The sequence below is a fragment of the Bison bison genome, unplaced genomic scaffold (genome assembly GCF_000754665.1).
Source record: "Bison bison bison isolate TAMUID 2011002044 unplaced genomic scaffold, Bison_UMD1.0 scf7180017864364, whole genome shotgun sequence".
NCBI classification, from domain to species: domain Eukaryota; kingdom Metazoa; phylum Chordata; class Mammalia; order Artiodactyla; family Bovidae; genus Bison; species Bison bison.
In genome coordinates this window covers 157,472-169,544 of record NW_011494936.1, presented here as the reverse complement: position 1 = coordinate 169,544, position 12,073 = coordinate 157,472, and the positions used below count along the sequence as shown (strand labels likewise).

The 12,073-nt window shown below is 38.9% G+C and overlaps 1 protein-coding gene across 4 annotated transcripts in view; it reads left to right on the top strand.

Annotated features, from left to right (window-relative positions):
• ADAM22 (ADAM metallopeptidase domain 22) overlaps positions 1 to 12,073 on the top strand; it is a 238,154-nt gene that overhangs the window by 109,044 nt on the left and 117,037 nt on the right. The gene's annotated exons all lie outside the window — the stretch shown is intronic.

The following is a 12,073-nucleotide window of genomic DNA, read 5'->3' as shown; positions in this document are numbered from 1 at the left end:
AGAATTGATGCTTTTGAACTGTGGTGTTGGAGAGGACTCTTGAGAGTCCCTTGGACTGCAAGGAGATCCAACCAGTCCATTCTGAAGGAGATCAGCCCTGGGATTTCTTTGGAAGGAATGATGCTAAAGCTGAAACTCCAATATTTTGGCCACTTCATGTGAAGAGTTGACTCATTGGAAAAGACTCTGATTCTGGGAGGGATTGGGGGCAGGAGGAGAAGGGGACGACAGAGGATGAGATGGCTGGATGGCATCACCGACTCGATGGACATGAGTTTGAGTGAACTCCGGGAGACAGTGATGGACAGGGAGGCCTGGCGTGCTGCGATTCATGGGGTCGCAAAGAGTCGGACACGACTGAGTGACTGAACTGAACTGAAGTGAAGGTTGAATTTAAGATGAGAAAGGAAGGCAGTGAGACATGAGGTAGGTGAGGACAGTGAAATCGTAGTGAATTCATGAGTTTTACGTCTTACTGGGGTCAAAGGATTGAAATGGAGTTTTGAAAGAGAAAGCTCAAAGGTATGGAGTTGGTCAGAGAGTGAGATGCTTGAATTTGAGAATGTGTTATGTGAATGATGTAAGGGTAATATAGAGTGGAGAACATCATTGGGAAACATGAAGTCAAGAGGCTGAGAAGCCAGAATTAGAAGGATCACTTAAGTAGATATCAAAATCACCAATAATTACAACAGGGGTAGTGCTGGAAAGTGTGATTGTAAACTAAAAGTTAAAATCTTCAGGGAAATAAGGGGAAATGACCAGGAGTCAATAAGTTACTATGAGGATCAATGATAGATTGTATAATCTGATGATGTGAGATATAAAGTGGGATGATTTTTAGTGAAATTGTTGTAGGAAGGGGTCCCCTGCCAGGGCCCAAGAGTGGGCTCTTATCTAACACTCCAAAGTGGATGTCTGAGAAGACACAGTGCTGACAAAACAAGAGACTTCATTGGGCAGAGAACAGGAGGGTAAGGGAACCTAGAACTTCTTTGCCAATGTGGTTCCAAGTTTCTGGTTTTATGGTAAAGGGGTTCATTTCTGGGTTCTCTCTGGGCAATCATTCTGACTCAGGGTCCTTCCTGGTGGCACACATATTGCCCAGCCAAGATGGATTCCAGCGAGGAGGATTCTGGGAGGTTAGTACCTTTCCCCAATTGTTCCGATTGGTTTTGGCTTGTTATTTCCATGTTCCTTACCAGGACCTCCTGTCATAAAATAACTCATGCAAATGTTTACTATGGTTCCTGGCCAGGATGGGTTGTTTCAGTCAATATTTCCCTAACAGAATGAGGGAGAATGGCATGACATAGCAATGAGAGGTAAAAAGGGTAGCTTCCCCCATCCTCTCCAGACTTGCAGTCTATACTTAAGGGTTTGCAGGAGAAGCAGTTCTTCCACTGGGAAGCTGGTTCTCAGAATAAGATGGTGAAAATGTGAAAGTGTTAGTTGCTCAGTCAAGTCCCAACTCTTTGTGACTCTGTGGACTGTAACCCACTGGGCTCCTTTTTGCATGGGATTCTCCAGGCAAGAATACTGGAGTAGGTTGTCATTTCCTCTTCCAGGGGAAGCTAGTGAAGGAAGTATTCAAAGAAGAGATTAGAGATAGGGGATTTTCCTAACGGCCATGAGTAAGTTCTGAAAGGCATCATATCTGGAGATGGGGCATGACGGGAAAAGGGGCAGAACAACCACATGGAGGTTAGAGAGCTGGAGATGAAGGATGATTTGGGAGCCTGAGCTTCTTGAGGCCACTACATGAACTAAGACAAAAGGCCTGATTTGGTTAATCTTGATGATTCTAAAGAATATCACTGTGAGTTTTGTTGGCAAGTAGATGCTGTCTTGCCAGGAACTAACAGAGTTTGGGACTCCCATTTGATTCCAACTCAAAAGGTTGTGCAAGTGAGAGTGTGGAGAAGTCTTATTTTGAGCATGGGCTCTTGACCTGTGACTATGGAGTCCAGCTAAGGGGGTATGGTCTCACTCCTAGAATATGGATGTAGAGAGGAAGGAGATGAAGGTAAAGATGTTAATTAGGTAGATGGCAATAGAAAGAGAGAATTTGAGGCTAACTCTGTCTTGATGATTTTCAACTAAATGGTGAAAATGTGAAAGTGTTAGTTGCTCAGTCAAGTCCCAACTAAATGATATAGAAATTGAAATCTTTAATTAGTATAAATAAATAATTTATTTGAACCACACCTAAAAATTGCAATTAAAAAAAAAAAGAATACCAAAACCTCTCACTTCTAGGGTACTTACTGAAAATCTAAGTATATTTTTAACTAACTGTGTCAGATTTTTTCTGAAAAAATCAGTCCTTGATTTGGTTGTAATGGAGTTCCCCCCCAACCCCATTCATTGTTTGCCATACTATTTTTCAGGGATTGGTTTTAATTGCTTTGCTGTAATGGGTTCCCTTGTGTCTTTGGCTTTCAATGTGGTAATGAGTCACAATGATCAGAATATGCCAACATACTATTATATTAATAAAATTTTACTAGAATATTTTTAGATATAATTTGATTGTACTTTCATGTCCTGGTATATATATTTTCATATATCATTATGTATATTTTTCATATATCAGAATAAACCTAGGAGATTCTGATTTGGTAGATGTGGGGATACCAGTTATTAATAAACAGAACTATGATTCTGCTCTAAAGCAAGGCTTGGAAACCTTTGCCTTAGTAAGAATAAGGATTTTATAAACAAGAGCTAATGTTAATGACAGTACCTATTGCAACTTTCATCTGATCATATTTACTTTAAGTCCCTAGTCCTTGATATTCACAATGAAAGCTCCCTGAAAATTTTCATCAGATTAAGACGTCCTCAGCAGAACATAGCTAAAATAGCCTCCACTTTAGGTACAAGGGTACACAGAAAATCTCTTGTATATGTATAAATAGGAAAGGAATTTTCATGTTTAGAAATTGTAAAATAATAAAATGAAACTCTCATCCAAAAGGCAAATCTTGGAAAAACTTTTGATTCACATTTGTAGTTTCCCTTTAACTTAGTTTAAACAAAATGGGAATTGTAAGTACTAGTTATTACATACTGAGTATACAGATAACAGTTTTTGCACATCAACAGTGCTAAAAACTGGATGATTAATTCTCAGTGATATGAAAGTTCAGGACATTTATCCATTTTCTGTAGTGAGGCTTCTCAGCAAAGACTTTAGCTTGTCAGAGAATCTGGAAGATTAATGCTTGGCTAAACAAAGTGAGAAAATAAAGGAGAGAAAAGATGAAATGAGGGAAACAATGTATAGAATGGAGAGAATGGGAAGAATGTTTTCTTTAAAAAACTTTCTAAGCTTATCATTTTTTATTACTATTAAATATAATAATGAAATTTGAGTCCTTAAAATTCCTATTTTCCCAGTTCTATACTTCTGAAAAGGTTTTCTTGGTCTAAGTACCTAACGGAATCTGTTGATTTTCCATTGTGACCCATGACCTATGGGGCTTTTTACTATTTCACTGGGTGGATTGTAGTCATATTTGAAACTTTTATAATTCTCTTGCAGAACTTCCTCAGCGTATGATAGGGTTATGTCCTGATAAGTTGAAAATGCATTTAATACACATAACCTATGGAACATCATAGCTTAGCCTGCTGCTGCTGCTGCTAAGTTGCTTCAGTCGTGTCTGACTCTGTGCAACCCCATAGACGGCAGCCCACCAGGCTCCCCTGTCCCTGGGATTCTCCAGGCAAGAACACTGGAGTGGGTTGCCATTTCCTTCTCCAAAGCATGAAAGTGAAAAGTGAAAGTGAAGTCACTCAGTTGTGTCCAGCTCTTCGCGACCCCATGGACTGCAGCCTACTAGGTTCCTCCATCCATGGGATTTTCCAGGCAAGAGTACTGGAGTGGGGTGCCATTGCCTTCTTCGTAGCTTAGCCTAGCCTACCTTAAATATGCTCAGAACACTTATATTTGTCTACAGTTGGGCAACATCATCTAATACAAAACCTGCTCTATAATAAAGTATTTAATATCTCATGTAATTTATTGAATACTGTACTGAAAGTGAAAAATGGAAAGGTTGGCATGGAAACAGAATGGCTGTAAGTGCCTAGATTGATTATTATTGTAATTGTGTGGCTGACTGGGAGCTGCTGCCTTCTCTGACCCGCCCGCCCAGCATCACAAGAGAGTATCATAAAGCATACTGCTAGGCCAGGAAACAGTCAAAATCCAAAATCTAAATATGATTTCTACCACATGCATATAGCTTTTGCACCATCTTAAAGTCAAAAATTGTAAGTTGTCTCTATGTTAACATCTAAAACAAGTTACATTGTGCACATTTTCTCTCTCTCTTTTTTGGGGAGGACCATGCCACACAACTTGTGGGATCTTATTTCCCTGACCAGGGATAGAACGTGGGCCCTGCAGTGAAAGCATTGAGTCCTAACCACTATGCTGCTGCTGCTAAGTTGCTTCAGTCGTGTCCGACTCTGTGCAACCCCATAGATGGCAGCCCACCAGGCTCCCCCGTCCCTGAGATTCTCCAGGCAAGAACATTGGAGTGGGTTGCCATTTCCTTCTCCAATGCATGAAAGTCAAAAGTGAAAGTGAAGTAGCTCAGTTGTGTCTGACTCTTAGCGACCCCATGGACTGCACCCTACCAGGCTCTTCCATCCATGGGATTTTCCAGGCAAAAGTACTGGAGTGGGGTGCCATTGCTTTCTCCGCCTAACCACTATACTGCAGGGAATTCCCTGGAGACTGCTCTAAAAGGAAAACATGATGCTAATTTTGTACAATGTAACAATCATTGAATATATGAATAAGAAGGCATAATTAGCCTATTGTCTTGCAGTGTATTATTTTATAAAATTTTGTAGTTTGATTGGGCAGTTTTGCTTCATGTGATATTAGCTGGGGCACTATTATATTACATCTGGGAGATCCAAACTGGTCTCAATCATATGGTTAGGAATTATTGCCAGCCCTGGCTGGAAATTCAACTGGGGCTGTCAGCTAGAAACTCTACAAGGGTCTTGTTGTATGGCTGCTTAAACTTCCTCACAGCATGGTGAATGGATTCAAATATTCAAAGATGGGGAGTTCCATATGCATGGAAGTGAAAGTTGCAGATCTCAGATGTTATACAATATCACTTCTGTCTCATTGTGTTTGTTCTAGGACCAGCTCAGCTGCAAGGAGAGGAGAAATGATCTCCACTTTACCATGAGAGGAGTGACAAAGAGTTTGTAGACATCTTTGTTCAACCACAGTCTATCATCTGACCACAAATTATTTGCATTTCTCACCTATGTAAAATGCACATATTCCTTCAAAGACTCCAGAACGATTTCATTCCATTATGCTATCAGGCTCAAACTCAAGGTTCAAATTCTTACCATCTCAATCTGATTAAACATTTGTAGATGAGTTGACACAGATACAGGCCTTTGAACTAAAAGGACAAGTTATCTATTCCACATACATTCAATATATAATGGGAAATAAGGATAGGATGATTTCAGTAGATATTGCTATTTAAAAACCAGAGAAATAGGAGATACCCAGCTATCACTGGTCCATTGAAATTCTGATAGTCAGCCAGGTGTATGTCACCAGTTCCCCTGTTTTGGGAAAGGGATTATATGTTGATTAAAGCTCTGTTCATCGTCCTGGTAGTGGTTGCTAAAGGTTCTTGGCTCCGCCATTTACGTCACCGTTTTCTTTCCATGAGAAATGACCCAGGCCTTAATCTAAGTATCTTTCTAGGTCTGCTTCCTGGCTGTAAAAGACTTGAATTAACTTGTGTGTTTTAATCCAAGCTGGCAGTGGTTTTTTGGAGGGTTTCATTTGAATCTTATTGGTATTTATCCCATAAGACAAACCAAATCCACAAGTCTTGAGACAGGCCTTTCTCTACTTGGAGTAAAATGCCCTTAAGATTCTTAGAAGTCTTTTTGTTTAGGTGCGAATATCTATGAGTCATACCTTGAGATTCTTAGAAACTTTTTGCTATAGCTGAGAATCTAATAGGCAGGCTCTTAAAAATATTAAAAACTTTAAAAATATAGATGATATAGATTAAGCAAAATAACTCTAAGACCATCTGAGGTCTTATCAAAGGGTCTTACTATCATACACTTGATATGATCTTGACCTTGAGGTCATATTTGCATGGAAGCACTTTGGATTAGGTCTTTTCTCTGAGGCTATTTGGTTGAAAATCTGTTGCTGATTTGGATTTCTTTATTCATTTGTTTCTTTCTTATGCATATTTAGTGGGAATACTGTAATGAGGCATTCTCAGTGCATCACTGCAGGGGCTCATGATTTTGGTTTCTTCTGTTATTGACAATGTTAGCTATTATCACTCAGTTAAGGTTGATGTCCCCCAGTTTTCTTCACTGTGAAGTTATTAGTAGGATACATTTTGAGTGGAGACTTGAATATTGGGATTTATCTGAGAGAGTTATGCATTAACCATATTGAGTTCTTATTCATGGAGCCAAAGAATGAACTTCCCAAACAAGACAATAGGATTTATTAAAGAGAAGGAAAGTACAAAGCTGTCAGCATAGACACTGAAAGGGGGTAAAGAGTCCCCCCAAGGTGGGACTTACAGCAGTTTATATCCTTACCAGTATCAATCTGTACAGTTTTGGTTGGCTCCTGTCCTTAAAATGTGTCATTTTTAACCAATCAGTTTAAAGGTCAAGATGTTTAACATCTTTATTACTTTTTTGATCCTCAGATTAAGTCGCCACCCTTTTTCATGCCCACTGGCCATTTTACAATGGACCAGAAGTATGGGCTAAAGATGAATGATCACCCATATGGAACAGTTAATGACTGCCCTTCCCTGGATCTGAATGCTGATAATTTATCAGACCAAGGACACATTCCAGGAATTCTCTACAAAGGGTATAATTTTAGTTTAATGGAGTGAAATGTTTATTGAAAATAAGACAGAGGTCTCAGAGTCCTGCACTGACTGCCTAGCAATTTCTATTTCACTAGCAGCTCAACAGCCAATACCGGAGAGGCATGTGTTGATAGAAAAGAAAATCTGCCTTTTTCTGGAGGCTGGCAACTGGGGGAGAAGGCAGACTCATGTCCGAAGTCCAAATCTCCACCATTAATCAGTGGGCATGTTTTTAAAGGGGAGTTTCAGAAGTGTGTAGGCAGAGGGAAGGGGGGCTATATGCAGAACAGCACAGTCAGCTCTGACAGTCATCTTGAATTAGTCATGTAGTGGCCTGATCAGCATCATTTTGATTATTTTAGGTGCAGCTGATCTTTAATTCCAGGGTTGATTTTCTTGAGTCTGGATCTCAGAATTTTGGCAACTTATATGATGGCTGTAGTCTGGTCATCATGTAGTTAACTTCTTCCTCCTGGTGGGATTTCATTATCTACAAAACAGCTCACAGGATATGGCTCAGAATATTATCTGTAGCCCTTGAGGAGGAACTAAATGTCTTTGACTTTTCTTAATGACTAAACTACTACTTTTTGGTCTTGTTTGACTATTTTCCTTTGCTTCTGCATTTTATCATTTCTCTCATTATATTTATTATTTGACTAAAGTTTTTCTACAAACAAGTCAGGCAGAGGGCATGGAGGAAGTTCTGTCCTGGGAAGGCCCCATAGGGTCTTATTCTGTTTCAGAGACTGGCTCAGAAAACAGGGGTGTTGGTAGCTTGGAAAGATGAAGCAGCCTTTTTCTGTTTCCATTCTCTCAGTGAATATAGAAGTGAGGTCATTAGCAGGGAGTTATAATGAAGAAATGCCTTGGGGATTTTAGGAGAGAAAAATTTGGAAGGATCTTCTCAGAGTAAATTGACCAGGAAAATGCACTAGTGGATTTATGGGCAAAGGGGGACCACATACCATTGTGTTCATAAATTATGTGGCTAGATGTATGACCATTCAGGACGTTCTGCTTCTTAGGGTCAGACTTTGATTAGTAGAAGAGTTAAGTTTTACCAAGGTTGAGGTTTGGCCAAGTGAGCATAGTGTAGAGAGGAAGAGGAACAAGGGAGCGATTTCATGATAAATTATGGACTGTAAAGTAGATTAGGTGGACAAGAGAGAGATGAATGACAGTGAAAAAGTAGTACGTAGGGTCAGTGGTTTAAAAATCTCCAAATGAAGTGGAACTGGACACTGCAGGTCCCCTCCAAGGGCCATTCCATTTACCCATTTCTTATTTATGGATAATGGGCTTCATTCAGTCTCCTTGACCTGTGTTCCAAATGGCTGAATCAATCAGGGCACGGTCCTGGTTCCTAATACCTTTGGATTCTTCTGTAGGAACTAAGGCCCTCATCCAGGTGGAGGATGGTAACTTCAGACTGACTACAAGATTCCTGGAATACTGGAACACCACTGTAATACCTCATGTATGCGTACATGCTAAGTCACTTCAGTTGTGTCTGATTGTTTGTGACCCTATGCACCATAGCCCCCCAGGCGCCTATGTCCATGGGATTCTCCAGGCAAGGAAACTGGAGTAGGTTGCTGGTGCCCTCCTCCAGGGGATCGTCCCAACCCAGGGATCAAACCCACATCTCTTATGTCTACCTGCATTGGCAAGAGGGTTCTTTACCACTAGTGCCACCTGGGAAGTCCCTGTGTTACCTCACTACCAACCAATCTGAAAAAGTTTGCACACAGTGGATGATAACGAAGACTCTGACCTCCTCCCCAAATGATTCTCTCTTTAAAAACTTTCCTTGTCATGCAGAATGTTTGGAATAGGTTTTTGGACACAAATCTGCCTTCTCCCCAGGGTGCTGGACTTCTGATTAAAGCAACCTTTTTTTTTTTTTTTCCAGCCAACACTTGCCTCTCAAGTATTGGCTTTCAAGTCAAACCTGGGTTCGGTAACACAAACAGTTAAAGTGAGAGTTCAAGAGAAAGATGGGTAGGAGATGATGCGTAAGGAGTGGGATAATTGAAATCAGGATTTGGGAGACTTTTCACATATGTTCTGGTTTAATACCATACCAACTTTATAAGGAAATTTTTATTATCTTCATTTTAGACTTGGACAAAATTGTGTTCATAAAGATTAAATAACTTGGCCAAGGTCACAAAGCTAGTCAATGGCAGTTTGGATAGGAAATAAAAATATTTGGTTTTGTTTTTAAATTCCAAAAGCTTTGTACTATACCAGCTGCCTCTGATTCATGACAGTTGCCCGCTAGACAAAGGATAATCATTATTATGACTGAAAATGTTGACATTGTATTTGTTTTGCTTTTTCCAGGCTTATTATGGCATGCAAATAAATTTTAAAAAGGGGGCCCCAGAATTCATTTTGAATTTTTAAAACATTTCCTTACTTCCTTTAGAAAATAAGTGGGTTTAGAATTTGACTGGAAATGATTTTCACTTGTCTTTCAAAATTCAAAAAGAATCATTCACACAGCACTTTTGAGAATGGAGTAAATTCTTCCTGATCAGATGAAATAAAATTTTCCATATGTTAAGGAGAGTCTCTGTTTTCCTGTACTTAAAATTAAGTAGATTCCTACTTAATGATAAACGATGATTAAAATAAATAATAGAACTTAAAAAGACAATTTTGATTATCTCTACTTTAGGAGGCTTCAAAAATTTGTACTGAGGTTCTAAATTGGTGGTAGTAAGGATTTTTATGTTTCAGTAGAGGAAAAAATTATGGTATTTTAAATAGAAGGTTTTTCAGCCCAATAATTAAATAACAATACTTACCCGACTTCCACAATACTGCAAACAAACAGAACCAAATTGTGTGGGCTGCTTTTGGTTTAAATTACATAGTGCCCTTTCCAGCAAAACTTTACATATAGAGGCTTGATTGAAATAGCTCCATAATTTCTGAGCAGAGGCTTTTCTTCGCTGTAATTACATTCCTGTGGTGACTCATACTCTCTTAATTTCTTGATTTTATAATTCAAAGAAGAATATTCCCTTGAAATTTAAAAACCTGGAAGACTCAAAAGCTATTTTTTTAGAAATTTATTATTGTTATTATTATTACTCCTACTGCTACTACAGTTCCTCCCCCTCTAAGTATCATTCTACATAGTTGCTTTTGATCTTGCTCATGCTGGCTCCCATAATGGGGGTTTACTCACATGGCAGTGAAGGAGAAAGGATCCAACATTAGGGATGGGCTGTTCTGGATTCAGTGGCTTACTCAGTGGAGATATGGGGCTTTTACTCTGATTTTGTAAGCAAATAAGGTGAGGAGGAGGTGTCCCTGGAGAAAAAGAACTAGATATAGCTTTTTGACATAGAAGTCATTTGTGGTATAAGCCTGGCCAACTGCTTGACCTTGAGCAGATCTCAGTAATAATGATCTTAAGGAAACAAAATAAACTGTTTTCAGGGAAGAGAAATAACAACAGCAAAGATAATAAATCAGTTGTAAAGACTCCCAGTTCTGTTTCAGTGGTAAAGATTGGCCTTAAGTACTTTCTTGAGCTGTTTTGCAGACTTTAAACTCACATAGGGCTAGTGCTCAATCATTACATCAAGTGGAACCTAAGGAAAGATGATGTTGATTTTTTGCTGACCCTCATGACTTCAGTCAACTGAAGTGTGGACTCTATTAACTGTTCCTCCAATTCTTTGCGGAATTTTCTCAAGTCTTTTCATGAATATGCACATACCCTTAACTTGAAACTTCACAATTTTGCTCTTGGGGAAAACACTGCTTTGGGGCAAAGTGTTTCCCTTACTTGTTGCAAGTAATAAATTCTTTATTCTCCAGCTCTTTGGCTTGGTTGTATCTTTTGGCCTGAGAGTCACCAAGAGAGAGACTAGGTTTGAGGTGACAGAATTCACCCGCTGGCACAGCTCGGTTTCTCTCAAGAGACTGCTTATTTTTGATTTTCTATTTCTCTTTCCTTCATCTGGTAATTTTCTTTTTTTTTTCTTCTGAATTTACTAGTTCAGATTCCCAAGAGAGGGAACCTGGCTGGCTCTGCTAATAAATGCTGCCACTGTCACTGATGGAGAAGTTGTTGGAGACTGATAGTAAGGTTGGGGGCAGTGTTTTGAAAACATCTGGCTGGTACCTCTCCTGTTGGGGGTATGGTCTTGGATAAAGATTAGGATGTGAATGTGCTTTAAAAATTTAAAGACTTTAAAACATTTCATGAGTGTTGTATCTTGAGGCACCTTATTAAAGGGGACATTTTTTCTCATATGTAGAATTAGAGATAAGTATATTTAAGATGATGTAAATATTTAAAAATTATTAATATGTAAGAAACTGGTGGTCGTTTAGGAGAGATTTCAAAAAAGATTATTTTAGAAAGCTGAAGTATATTCTTTTTCATTTCTTCTAGACTTCCTTGCCTCTGTTTGATTTTTTGTCTGGGGGAAACATTTTGTTAGATAAAATATCACACATAACACATGAGAAATGGTATGGTATAGTAGCAAATCAAAACTCTTTGATATAAAGCTAAAGCAAAGATCATTTCAAAGTTAGGGGCAAAGCAGTTAGCTGTTGGGGAAGGCTGTGGCTGAACAGGAGGTGGGGAGTGGGTGAGGGTGAAAGAATTCCACCTTAGCATGTTAAGCTTGATATGCTTATTAGATATTCAAGCAGAGACATCCAGTAGATAGTTAAATCTCCAGTTTGAGAAAAAAAAAAAGGTCTGAATTTGAAATAAAAAATTAGATATTGACAGTGTCTTAATACTTAAAGCCATGAGACAGGAAAAGAGCACCAAGGAATATGGAGAGACTGTCTCCTGGGAGTACCTCACTATTCGAACGTTGGAGAAGAGAAACAGCAAAGGAAACTAAGAAGGATGTAAGGAATAAAAAAAATTAAATCTTTGTATACAAATAAAATACAAATACAAATAAAAATCTTTGTATACAAAGAAGCTAAAGTAAAAAAGGGAAGAATAAGATGTCTTAAAAATAATGGTGGTTTCCTAAACTTGCTGAACTATATTGGTGGAATTAGCTTTGCTAAGCAAGGGAGTGACAGGTGGATTAGTCAGTTCAGCTTCATATCCTTTTACAAGTACTAGGCTGTGTGTGTGTGTGTGTGTGTGTGTGTGTGTGTAGTATGAA